This window comes from Mustelus asterias, chromosome 14, assembly GCF_964213995.1.
Source record: "Mustelus asterias chromosome 14, sMusAst1.hap1.1, whole genome shotgun sequence".
Taxonomy (NCBI): domain Eukaryota; kingdom Metazoa; phylum Chordata; class Chondrichthyes; order Carcharhiniformes; family Triakidae; genus Mustelus; species Mustelus asterias.
In genome coordinates this window covers 78,534,225-78,548,540 of record NC_135814.1, presented here as the reverse complement: position 1 = coordinate 78,548,540, position 14,316 = coordinate 78,534,225, and the positions used below count along the sequence as shown (strand labels likewise).

The 14,316-nt window shown below is 47.4% G+C and overlaps 1 protein-coding gene across 1 annotated transcript in view; it reads left to right on the top strand.

Moving 5' to 3' along the window:
- Window positions 1-14,316, top strand: part of LOC144503791 (dynein regulatory complex protein 11-like) — a 531,388-nt gene that overhangs the window by 314,961 nt on the left and 202,111 nt on the right. The window lies entirely within an intron of this gene.

The following is a 14,316-nucleotide window of genomic DNA, read 5'->3' as shown; positions in this document are numbered from 1 at the left end:
AGAGTGGTAAGGGAATTGTGGCCAAATCGTGGTTCACAAGGGAAATTAGAGATAATATCAGATTCAAGGAAGAAGCATACAAATTGGCAAGAGGAAGCAATAGACATGAGGATTAGGAACAGTTTAAAATTCAGCCAAGGAGGACCAAGGGATTGATTAAGAGAGAAAAAATAGAGTATGAAAGTAAGCTCGCAGGAACATAAAAACTGACTATAAAAGTTTCTATAGATATCTAAACAGAACAAGATTGACAAAATTAGATAGGGTGGATAGTGAGAGCCTTTTTCCTCGGATGGTGATGGCTAGCACGAGGGGACATAGCTTTAAATTGAGGGGTGAGAGATATAGGACAGATGTTAGAGGTAGGTTCTTTACTCAGAGAGTAGTAAGGGCGTGGAATGCCCTGCCTGCAGCAGTGGTGGACTCATCAACATTAAGAGCATTCAAGTGGTTACTGGATAAACATATGGATGATATTGGAATAGTGTAGATTAGAGGGGCTTTAGATTGGTTCCACTGGTCGGCGCAACATCGAGGGCCGAAGGGCCTGTACTGCGCTGTAATGTTCTATGTTCTATGTTCTAAAAACCAATGTAGGCCCCTTACAGTCAGAAACAGGAGAATTCATAACAGGGAATAAAGAAATTGCTGAGGAATTAAATTTGTACTTTGCTTCAGTCTTCACAAAGGAAGACATGAATAATATATCAGAAGTCCAAAGATGTGTGGGTTAGGTTGATTGGCCATGCTAAATTGCCCCTTAGGTCAGGGGGATTAGGAGAATAAATATATGGGGTTACAGGGATAGGACCTGGGTGGGATTGTTGTCGGTGCAGGCTCGATGGCCAAATGGCCTCTTTCTGCACAGTAGATTCCATAAGTGCTGAGAGAAACCTGTTTTAGTGAGGAGCTGAAAGAAATCAGCATTAGTAGAGAAATGGTTTTGGGGAAATTGATGGGATTGAAGGTGGGTAAATCCCCAGATCCTTATAATCTTCATCCCAGAGTAGAAACATAGAAAAACTACAGCACAAAACAGGCCCTTCGGCCCCACAAGTTGTGCCGAACATATCCCTACCTTCTAGGCCTATCTATAACCCTCCATCCTATTAAGTCCCATGTACTCATCCAGGAGACTCTTAAAAGACCCTATTGAGTTTGCCTCCACAACCACTGACGGCAGCCGATTCCACTCACCCACCACCCTCTGTGTAAAAAACTTCCCCCTAACATTTCCCCTGTACCTACCCCCCAGCACCTTAAACCTGTGTCCTCTCGTAGCAGCCATTTCCACCCTGGGAAAAAGCCTCTGAGAGTCCACCCGATCTATGCCTCTCAACATCTTGTATACCTCTATTAGGTCTCCTCTCATCCTACATCTCTCCAAGGAGAAAAGACCGAGCTCCCTCAGCCTATCCTCATAAGGCATGCCACTCAATCCAGGCAACATCCTTGTAAATCTCCTCTGCACCCTTTCAATCTTTTCCACATCCTTCCTGTAATGAGGCGACCAGAACTGAGCACAGTACTCCAAGTGGGGTCTGACGAGGGTCTTATATAGTTGCATCATTATCCCCGGACTTCTAAATTCAATCCCTCGATTGATAAAGGCCAGCACAGCATACGCCTTCTTAACCACCTCCTCCACCTGCGGGGCCGATTTTAGAGTCTTATGGACCCGGACCCCAAGTGTCCTTCTGATCCTCTACCGTACTAAGAATCTTTCCCTTTATATTGTACTCCTTCATCCTTCATCAAATTCATCAATTTGGGATTGTGGTCGGTGCAGACTCGATGGGCCGAATGGCCTCTTTTTGTACTGAAGGGATTCTATGATCTATGATCTTCATCATATTTGACCTGCCAAAATGGACCACTGCGCATTTATCTGGGTTGAAGTCCATCTGCCACTTCTCCGCCCAGTCTTGCATCCTATCAATGTCCCTCTGTAACTTCTGACATCCCTCCAGACTATCCACAACCCCACCAACCTTCGTGTCATCGGCAAACTTACCAACCCATCCCTCCACTTCCTCATCCAGGTCATTTATGAAAATGACAAACAGCAAGGGTCCCAGAACAGATCCCTGGGGCACACCACTGGTGACCGACCTCCATTTAGAAAAAGACCCATCTATACCCACTCTCTGCCTCCTTTGGGCAAGCCAGTTCTGGATCCACAGGGCAGCAACCAGTATTAAAGGAAGTGGCCCTGGAAATAGTAGATCCATTGGTGGCTATTTTCCAAAACTCTTTGGATTTTGGAAAGTCCCTACAGATTGGAAGGTAGTGAATGTAAGCCTGCTATTCATAAAGGGAGGTGGAGAGAAAATAGGGAACTATAGATCAGTGAACCTAACGTTGGTACTGGGGCTTCTAGAGTCTATCCTCAAGAATTTCATAACTCGGCATTTGGCAGAATCAGGCAAAGTTAGCATGGATTTACAAAAGGGAAATCATGCTTGATGAATCTATTAGAATTTTTTTGAGGATGTAACTAAGTTTAAGTTAATTTACTATTGTCAGAAGTAGGCTTACATTAACACTGCAATGGCGTTACTGTGAAAATCCCCTAGTCACCCCACTCCAGCGCCTGTTGGGGTACACTGAGGGAGAATATAACATGGCCAATCAGAGCACCCAGAGGAAACTCACACAGACATGGGGAAAACATGCAGATTCCGCAAAGACTGTGATCTGAGCCGGGAATTGAACCCGGGTCCCTGGCGCTGTGAGGCAGCAGTGCTAACTACTGTACCACCATGCCGTCCAACTAGTAGAGTTGACCGAGGTGGACCACTGGATGTGGTCTATTTAGACTTTCAAAAGGCTTTCGACAAGGTCTCACATGATAGACTACTATGTAAAGTTAAAGCACATGGGATTGCAGGTAATGTCTTGAGATGGATAGGAAGCAAAGAGTTGGCATAAATGGGTCTTTTTCTGATTTGGTAGTCAGCAACTAGTGGGGTTCTATAGGGATTTGTGGAAGGACCCCAACTGTTTACATTATATATTAATGATTTGGAACAAAGAACTGAATGTATTATCTCCAAATTTGCAGATGATGCAAAGTTGAGTGGGAGGGTGTGGGAGTGGGAGGGCAGCATCGTAGCACAGTGGTTAGCACTGCTGCTTCACAGCTCCAGGGACCTGGGTTCGATTCCCGGCTTGGGTCACTGTCTGTGTGGAGTTTGCACATTCTCCTCGTGTCTGCGTGGGTTTCCTCCAGATGCTCCGGTTCCTCCCACAGTCCAAAGATGTGCGGATTAGGTTGATTGGCCATGCTAAAAATTGCCCCTTAGTGTCCTGAGATGCATAGGTTAGGGGGATTAGTGGGTAAATATGTAGGGATATGGGGGTAGGGCCTGGGTGGGATTGTGGTCGATGCAGACTCGATGGGCCAAATGGCCTCTTTCTGCACCGTAGGGTTTCTATGATCTCATGATTCTATGGTGTGTTGTGAGGAGAGTGCAGAGATGCTTCAGTGTCATTTGGGAGGGCTGAGTGTTTGGGCATCTGAATGGCAGATGCAGTATAATGTGGATAAATGTGAGGTTATCCACTTTGATAGCAATAATAGGAATGGGTGTAAATTGAGAGAGGTGGATACTCAACGAGACCTTGGAGTCCTGATGCATCAGTCGCTGAACAGGTACAGCAGGCAGTAAAGAAGACAAATGGTATGTTGGCCTTCATAGCGAGAGGATTTTATTCTAGGGATGGGGATGTTTACTGCAATTGTATAGGGCGTTGGTGAGGCCACATCTGGAGTGTTGTGTGCAGTTTTTTTCTGAGAAAGGATGTTCTTATCTGAGAAAGGATGTACTTACTATAGAGGGAGTACAACGAAGGTTTATCAGGCTGATTCCTGGAATTGCAGGTCAGTCAGAATGAAGAGACACTAAGGGCCCGAAAACGGGCACGAAATCACGGGAAAGTTGGGCGTCGGGCCTATACCGCGATCTGCATCCGATTCCGAGCAGATCGCGGCTTTACCGACGGTCCCGCACCCGAATCGGGCGGCCCGATGATTTAAATACATTTGCATGTATTTAAATCGACTTAATGAACCGCGCACCCAACTCTACCGCCAAATCACACTTTACCGTCTTCTGGCCCGATCCGCGTCCGCGCTCTAATTGACCTACCGAATAAAAATCCGAAGTCGCCGCTGCAGCCTCCGAAGAGTGGGGTCAGAGACTGCAACGGCTCTCTGACCCAGCTCCTTCTCTGGGCGAGGCGGGGGGGGCGGTGGGAGGAGGAGAGGGGGTGTGACGTATCATCCCCTGGGGGGTGGGAGGAGAGGGGGTGTGACGTATCATTCTCTGGGGGGGGGGGGGGATTGTGACCGATCATCCCCTGGGGGTGGTGTGGGAGGAGAGGGGTGTGACTGATCATCCCCTGGGGCGGGGGGGGGGGGGGGGGGCGGGGGGGCGTTGGTGGTGGGAGGAGAGGGGGTGTGACATATCATCCTCTGGGTGGGGGGGGGCACTGCCACTCTGCAGCCGATCGGTGGGGAGGGAGGGAGCAGGGGGTTCCGCTGCCACTCTGCGGCCGATCCCTCCTCCCCACCGGAGGAACGAATCCCTCCTCTCCGGAGTGGCCGCATACTTCAAATACCACGGCTATTATTATTCACCTCAGCGGAACCCCCTGCCCCCTCCCTCCCCACCGACGGGCCGCAGAGTGGCAGCGCCCCCTCAGAGGATGATCGGTCACACCCCCTCTCCTCCCACGCACCCCCCCCCACCCCCACCAGGGGATGATCGGTCATACCCCCTCCCCTCCCACTCCAACCCCCCCCCCTCCCCCAGAGGATGATACATCACACACCCTCTCAAAGAAAGAAATCATAGAAGTCATAGAAACCCTACAGTACAGAAACAGGCCATTCGGCCCATCGAGTCTGCACCGACCACAATCCCATCCAGGCCCTACCCCGATATCCCGACATATTTTACCCACTAATCCCTCTAATCTACACATCCCAGGACACTAAGAGGCAATTTTAGCATGGCCAATCAACCTAACCCGCACATCTTTGGACTGTGGGAGAAAACTGGAGCACCCGGAGGAAACCCACGCAGACACGAGGAGAATGTGCAAACTCCACACAGACAGTGACCCAAGCCGGGAATCGAACCCAGGTCCCTGGAGCTGTGAAGCAGCAGTGCTAACCACTGTGCTCTCCTCCCACCCACCCCCCCCTCCCGCCCCCCCAGAGGATGATCGGTCACACCCCCCCCTTCCCACCCCCCCCCCCAGAGGATGATATGTCACACTCCCACTTCCCCCCCCAGATGGTCTGTGTCAGAGAGCCGCTCTCTCTGATTTTTTCTTTCGGGCCCGGGCGCGCTGCTTCAGATTTTTTTCGAACTATGCATGCGCAGTTCAGAGCTCCGATTGTTCTGGCAGCGCTAAGCCCCGCCCACAGCGCGAATCAGACTGGAGCCGGCAAAACGCATATGGGCGCGCTGCAAAGAGGATTCCGGGCTCGGATCTGTCTTGCGTCTGGATCCCGCCCTAAGGCTCCGATTGGTAAAATCGGGCCCTAAATTGGGCGGCACGGTAGCACAGTGGTTAGCACTGCTGCTTCACAGCTCCAGGGTCCCGGGTTCGATTCCTGGCTCGGGTCACTGTCTGTGTGGAGTTTGCACATTCTCCTCGTGTCTGCGTGGGTTTCCTCCGGGTGCTCCGGTTTCCTCCCACAGTCCAAAGATGTGCGGGTTAGGTTGATTGGCCAGGTTAAAAAAAATTGCCCCTTAGAGTCCTGGGATGCGTAGGTTAGAGGGATTAGCGGGTAAAATATGTGGGGGTAGGGCCTGGGTGGGATTGTGGTCGGTGCAGACTCGATGGGCCGAATGGCCTCCTTCTGCACTGTAGGGTTTCTATGTTTCTATGAGTTTAGAAGAGTCAGATGGGATCTCATAGAAACTTATAAAATTCGAACAGGGTTACAGGATAGATTCAGAAAGAATGTTTCCAATGGTGGGGGAGTCCAGAAGTAGGGGGCCATAGTTTGAGGATAAGGGGTAAACCTTTTAGAACTGAGATGAGGAGAAATTTGTTCACCCAGACATTGGTGATTGTGTGGAATTCACGACCACAGAATCTAGTTGAGGCCAAAATGTTGTCTGATTTCAGGAAAAAATTATATATAGCTATTGGGGCTAAAGGAATCAAGGGATATGGAGTGGGGCTGGGGTGGGGTGGGGGGGAGTGGGAATCAGGAAATTGAATTCGATGATCCGCCATGATCAAAATGAATGGCAGAGCAGGCTCAAAGGGCTGAATGGCCTACTCCTGCTTCTAGTTTCTATGCTAAGCTGGCCAAATGCAGCCTTCAACCACCCTGTCCTCCTGTGACTCCACTTTCAAGGAGCTATGAGCTTCGATGTCTTTGTTGTATAACTCTGCTCAATGCCCTACAATGAACTGAGTAAGTCCTGCCCTGGTTCGATCTACCAAAATGCATCACCTCGCATTTATCTAAATTAAACTCCATCTGCCAATCATCAGCCCACTGGCCTAATTGATCATGATTCCGTTGCAATCCTAGATAACCTTCACTATCCACTATGCCACCAATCTTGATGTCATCTGCAAACTTACTAACCATGCTTCCTAGATTTTCATCCAAATCATTAATATAAATGACAAATAATAGCAGACACAGCACCAATCCCTGAAGCCCACCGCTGGTCACAGGCCTCCAGTTTGAAAAACAACCCTCTACAACCACCTTCTGTCTTCTATCATCAAGCCAACTTTGTATCCAATTGGCGACCTCATCCTGGATCCTGTAAGATTTAACCTTATGGAACAACCTACCATGTGGTACCCTGTAAAAGGCCTTTCTAAAGTCCATGTGGACTGCACTGCCCTCATCTACCTTCTTGGTTATCCCTTCAAAAAAACTTAATCAAATTTGTGGGACATGATTTTCCACTCACAAAACCATGCTGACTGTCCCTAATCAGTTCTTGCCGCTCTGAATGCTTGTAGATCCTGTCTCTCAGAATATCTTCCAACAACTTCCCACTACAGATGTTAGGCTCATCAGCATATAGTTCCCAGACTTTTCCTGCAGCCCTTCTTAAACAAAGGCACAATGTTTACCACCCACCCTCCAATCGTCAGGCATCTCACCTGTGGGTATCGATGATTCAAATATCTCTCTTAGTGGACCCACAATTTCCTCCCTTACCTACCACAACTTCCTGGGATACACTTCATCAGGTCCCAGGGATTTATCTACCTTGATGCACTTTAATACTTCCAGCATCTCCTTCTCTGTAATTTGTACACTCCTCAAGACATCACTATTTATTTCCCCAAGTTCCCTAACATCCATGCCTTTCTCAACAGTGAATACTGATGAGAAATATTCATTTCGGATCTCACCCATCTCTTGTGGATCCTTATGAGGTCCTACTTTCTCCCTAGTTATTCTTTTGCCCTTTATGTATTTGTAAAAACTCTTTGGATTCTCCTTTGCCTTATCTGCCAAAGCAATCTTGTGTCCCCCTTTTTGCCCTCCTGATTTCTCTCAACTCTGCTCCAACACCCTCTCTACTCTTCAAGGGATCCACTTGATCCCAGCTGCCTATGCATGCCATATGCCTCCTTCTTCTTCTTCTTGACCAGGGCCTCAATATCCCGAGTCATCCAGGGTTTCCTACTTTTGCCAGCCTTGCCCTTCACTCTAAGAGGAATGTGATTACCCTGAACCCTGGTTAGCACATTTTTGAAAGCCTCCCAATTACCAGGCATCCCTTTGCCTGCCAACAGACTCCCCTAATCAGGGATTGTCAGCATGGATTTGTTAAGAGAATATCATATGTGACAAATTTAATCAATTTTTTTGAGGTAACTAGGAGTGTTGATGATGATAATGCATAGGATGGACTTTTGCAAGGCTTTTTTGATAAGGTCCCTCATGACAGACTGGTGAAGGAAGTAAAGGCCCATGGGATTCAAGGCAAAGTGGCACATTGGATCCAAAATTGTCTGAGAGGCAGGAATGTAGAGGGAGATCTCTGTGACTGGAAGTCTGTTTCCAGTAGGGGTCAAAGAACAAACAAAGAACAATACAGCACAGGAACAGGCCCTTCAGCCCTCCAAGCCCGTGCCGCTCCCTGGTCCAAACTAGACCATTCTTTTGTATCCCTCCATTCCCACTCCGTTCATATGGCTATCTAGATAAGTCTTAAACATTCCCAGTGTGTCCGCCTCCACCACCTTGCCTGGCAGCGCATTCCAGGCCCCCACCACCCTCTGTGTAAAATATGTCCTTCTGATATCTGTGTTAAACCTCCCCCCCCTTCACCTTGAACCTATGACCCCTCGTGAACGTCACCACCGACCTGGGGTAAAGCTTCCCACCGTTCACCCTATCTATGCCTTTCATAATTTTATACACCTCTATTAAGTCTCCCCTCATCCTCCGTCTTTCCAGGGAGAACAACCCCAGTTTACCCAATCTCTCCTCATAACTAAGCCCCTCCATACCAGGCAACATCCTGGTAAACCTCCTCTGTACTCTCTCCAAAGCCTCCACGTCCTTCTGGTAGTGTGGCGACCAGAACTGGACGCAGTATTCCAAATGCGGCCGAACCAACGTTCTATACATCTGCAACATCAGACCCCAACTTTTATACTCTATGCCCCGTCCTATAAAGGCAAGCATGCCATATGCCTTCTTCACCACCTTCTCCACCTGTGACGTCACCTTCAAGGATCTGTGGACTTGCACACCCAGGTCCCTCTGCGTATCTACACCCTTTATGGTTCTGCCATTTATCGTATAGCTCCCCCCTACGTTAGTTCTACCAAAATGCATCACTTCGCATTCATCAGGATTGAACTCCATCTGCCATTTCTTTGCCCAAATTTCCAGCCTATCTATTCTGTAGCTTCTGACAATGCTCCTCACTATCTGCAAGTCCTGCCAATTTTGTGTCGTCCGCAAACTTACTGATCACCCCAGTTACACCTTCTTCCAGATCGTTTATAAATCACAAACAGCATAGGTCCCAATACAGAGCCCTGCGGAACACCACTAGTCACAGGCCTCCAGCCGGAAAAAGACCCTTCCACTACCACCCTCTGTCTTCTGTGACCAAGCCAGTTCTCCACCCATCTAGCCACCTCCCCCTTTATCCCATGAGATCAAACCTTTTGCACCAACCTACCATGAGGGACTTTGTCAAACGCTTTACTAAACATAGAACATAGAACAGTACAGCACAGAACAGGCCCTTCGGCCCACGATGTTGTGCCGAGCTTTATCTGAAACCAAGATCAAGCTATCCCACTCCCTATCATCCTGGTGTGCTCCATGTGCCTATCCAATAACCGCTTAAATGTTTCTAAAGTGTCTGACTCCACTATCACTGCAGGCAGTCCATTCCACACCCCAACCACTCTCTGCGTAAAGAACCTACCTCTGATATCCGTCCTGTATCTCCCACCACGAACCCTATAGTTATGCCCCCTTGTAATAGCTCCATCCACCCGAGGAAATAGTCTTTGAACGTTCACTCTATCTATCCCCTTCATCATTTTATACACCTCTATTAAGTCTCCCCTCAGCCTCCTCCGCTCCAGAGAGAACAGCCCTAGCTCCCTCAACCTTTCCTCATATGACCTACCCTCCAAACCAGGCAGCATCCTGGTAAATCTCCTCTGCACTCTTTCCAGCGCTTCCACATCCTTCTTATAGTGAGGTGACCAGAACTGCACACAATATTCCAAATGTGGTCTCACCAAGGTCCTGTACAGTTGCAGCATAACCCCATGGCTCTTAAACTCCAACCCCCTGTTAATAAAAGCTAACACACTATAGGCCTTCTTCACAGCTCTATCCACTTGAGTGGCAACCTTTAGAGATCTGTGGATATGGACCCCAAGATCTCTCTGTTCCTCCACAGTCTTCAGAACCCTACCTTTGACCCTGTAATCCACATTTAAATTTGTCCTACCAAAATGAATCACCTCACATTTATCAGGGTTAAACTCCATTTGCCATTTTTCAGCCCAGCTTTGCATCCTATCTATGTCTCTTTGCAGCCTACAACAGCCCTCCACCTCATCCACTACTCCACCAATCTTGGTGTCATCAGCAAATTTACTGATCCACCCTTCAGCCCCCTCCTCTAAGTCATTAATAAAAATCACAAAGAGCAGAGGACCAAGCACTGATCCCTGCGGCACACCGCTAGCAACCTGCCTCCAATCCGCAAATTTTCCATCGACCACCACCCTCTGTCTTCGGTCAGACAGCCAGTTACCTATCCAATCGGCCAACTTTCCCTCTATCCCACACCTCCTCACTTTCATCATAAGCCGACCATGGGGGACCTTATCAAACGCCTTACTAAAATCCATGTATATGACATCAACTGCCCTACCTTCATCAACACACTTAGTTACCTCCTCAAAAAATTCTATCAAAGTCGATATAGACGACATCCACGGCCCTTCCCTCGTCAACCATTCTAGTCACTTCTTCAAAAAACTCCACCAGGTTAGTGAGGTATGACCTCCCTCTCACAAAACCATGCTGACTATGGTTAATGAGTTTATTCCTTTCTAAATGCGCATACATCCTATCTCTAAGAATCCTCTCCAACAACTTCCCGACCACGGACATCAAGCTCACCGGCTTATAATTTCCCGGGTTATCCTTCCTACCCTTCTTAAATAATGGGACACATTGGCTATCCTCCAATCCTCTGGGACCTCACCTGTGTCCAGTGACGAGACAAAGATTTGCGTCAGAGGCCCAGCGATTTCATCTCTCGTCTCCCTGAGCAGCCTGGGATAGATTCCATCAGGCCTTGGGGATTTGTCAGTCTTTATATTCCCTAAAAAACCGAACACTTCCTCCCTTGTAATGGAGATTTTCTCTAACGGGTCAACGCCCGTTGTATAAGCCCAGTCGATCCAGTCTCTCTTCATATGTCAGTCCTGCTATTCCAGGAATCAGTCTGGTGAACCTTTGCTGGACTCCCTCAATCGCAAAAATATCCTTCCTCAGCCTAGGAGACCAAAACTGCACACAATACTCGAGGTGTGGCCTCACCAAGGCCCTGTATAACTCAGCAAAGCATACTTACTCCGAAACTCAAATCCTCTTGCTATGAAGGCCAGCATTCCATAAGCTTTCCTTACTGCCTGCTGCACCTACATGCCAAACTTCAGCGACTGTTCCACCATGACACTCGAGTCATGTTGCATTTGCCCTTTTCCGAAACTGCCACTATTCAGATAATCTTCTTTCCTGTTTTTGTCACCAAAGTGGATAATCTCACATTTTATAGAAATCATAGAAACCCTACAGTACAGAAAGAGGCCATTCGGCCCATCGAGTCTGCACCGACCACAATCCCACCCAGGCCCTACCCCCATATCCCTACATATTTACCCACTAATCCCTCTAACCTACGCATCTCAGGACACTGAGGGCAATTTTAGCATGGCCAATCAACCTAACCCGCACATCTTTGGACATTTATCCACATTATATTGCATTTGCCAAGTATTTAACACCCAGGTGCCCTTTCTAATTCCACCCCCCCCTGCACCTGGCCCATAGCTGTGTAGCTTACAGCACTTAAAGTGCAGATCCATGTTCTTTTTAAGAGTTTAGTGGTCTCTGCCTTCAGCACCAGCTCGGGCAGCGAATTCCAGATACCCACCATCCTTTGCGTATAGACTCCCTACAGTGCATAGGGAGGCCATTCGGCCCATCGAGTCTGCACCAACAACAATCCTACTAATGCCCTTTCCCCATAACCCCAAATATTTACCCTGCTATTCCCCCTGATACAACGGTCAATTTAGCATGGCCAATCAACCCAACACGCACATCTTTGGACTGTGGGAGGAAACCGGAGCACCCAGAGGAAACCCACATAGACACGGGGAGAACGTTCAAACTCCACACAGACAGTGACCCAAGCTGAGAATCAAGCCCAGGTCCCTGGAGCTGTGAGACAGCAGTGATAACCACTGTGCCACTGTGTTGAATTTTATCCTCATGTCCCCTCTACACTACTGCCACTTAGATTGAATTTATGTCCCCTGGTTCTAGAATTCTCCACCAAGGGAAACAATTTCATCCTGACCACTCTATCCCTTACCCCATAATAACCCCAACCTATCCAATCTCTCCTCATAGCTACACTTTTCTAGTCCTGGCAAGATTCTTGTAAAACCTCCTGTACACTCTCTCCAGAGCAATTACATCCTTCCTGTGTAATATGGTGACCGGAACTGCACACAATATTCCAGTTGAGGCCTCACCAGTGTTTTATACAATTCCAACGTTATGGGGCAAATTTTCCTGTTCCACCCACCACGGAATTGTCATGGGCGAGGGGCAGACCATGCAAATGTCCGTTGACCTCGGGTGGGATTTTCCGGTTTGAGTGAGTGCAGCCGGAAAATCCTGCACTATATGCCTTTTTTCTTATTCTATACCTCTGCCAATGAAAGAGAGTATTCCATATGCCCTCTTTACAACCTTGTCTACTTGAATTGCTGCCTTTAGGGACCTGTGTGCTTCACTTCATCTATCCTTTTTAGTATGTTTGCATTTATTGTGTATTCTCTATAATATTTGACCTCCCTAAATGCATTACCTCACACTTCTCTATGTTAAAATCCATCTGCCAATTTACCACCCGCTCCACCAACCCATCTATAGCGTTTTGTAGATTATAGCTATCCTCTATACTATCCATTACTCGGCCAATCTGTGCCGTCTGCAAATTTTCTAATTGGATCCCCCCATGTTCACATCTAAATCATTAATATATAACAGAGACAGCAAGGGTCCTAACACCGAACTGTGTGGAGCACCATTTGAAACAACTTTCTATTTGCAAGGGCATCCATTGCCCTGTTACTAAGTCAACTTTTGACTCAGTTTGTTACCCTACCCTGTGATGCCCTAGCCTGTACCCCATCCTACCCCTATCCAAGGGTTTTACTTTTTTGACCAATCTGCCATGTGGGACCTTGTCAAATGCCTTGCTAAAATCCATAGACACAACATCCACTGCACTACCTTCATCAACCCTTCTTGAAAGTTTGTGAAGAAAGACCTTTCTTTACAAACCAATGTCGACCATCCATGACAAGTCCATGCCTTTCTACATGACAGTTTTCTTTTGCTTTACTTGCTAATCTTTTTTTCATGCCCTCCCTTTGATTTCTTTATTTCCTTTGTTACTTCATCCCTACACTTGTATTCATCTCGGCTATCTGCAGCGCTTGGTTCTTTGTGCATATTGTACACTTTCTTTTTCTGTTTGATCTTCCCCTGTATTCTTCTAGACAACGAAGGGATCCAGATTTGGCAGTACCACCCTTATTTTTGGAGGAACATGTCTACTTTGTACATTTAGGATCTCACTTTTTATTGCTTCCCTCTGAGTTTTCTGCCGATGTATCCTCTAGCAATGCTGTCCAGTCCACTTCAGCCAAGTCCCTTCTCTTTCCTACAACATTTGCCTCCAGTGTAGACTCAGTGGGCCAAACGGCCGTCGTCTTTGATGCTTGATTCCATTTCTGCCTCCCTGGGCGTTAACTGGCCACCCCACCTGCCTTCTAGCCAATCAACACTCCATGAAGATTAGGGGCTGTGACTTATTCTCTCTGGAGATTGAACTGGGACTCAGAAACAATTCCAATGTTCATTTGCAGCCCCTGGGTATCTGCCTTGTGATTCAATTGTTGGTTACCAATGAGTGGAGTTTGTCATTATTTTATTAATATGCATATGTGTGCATTACTCATTGTTGATGTGGTGCAAATGCTTTGTGGCTGAAGGCTCATCTCTGCCACTTTCGTGTTCAAAGTTCATTTTTAACCAAGCCAGCCATATAGCTTTAAGGACTGTTAAACAGAGCCAAGAAAGAGTTTAATGTTATTTCTCACTTCAGTTTGAACAAACAACCTACAAAGAATATTGCACCGGAATTACTATGCAGCATAACAGCAGGTTTTTAACATCAAACTCAATCAAAACAACAGCATTAAATATTGAGCAACCTACCATGTTAACATAAATGGACATTTACAAAATGCTGCTCTGAAGTCAAAACCTGGCGGCTTTCTATAATACCTGGGAGGGTGGTTGGTGGTAGGTTACCTCATATCATTTAAAAAGTACCTGGAGGAGCACTTGACATAACATAACATTCAAGGCCTCGGGCCAAGTGCTGGTAAATGGGATTAGGTAGGTGGATTAGGTGCTTCTCGCGTGTCAGTGCAGACTCAATGGGTCAAACGGCCTCTTTTGCA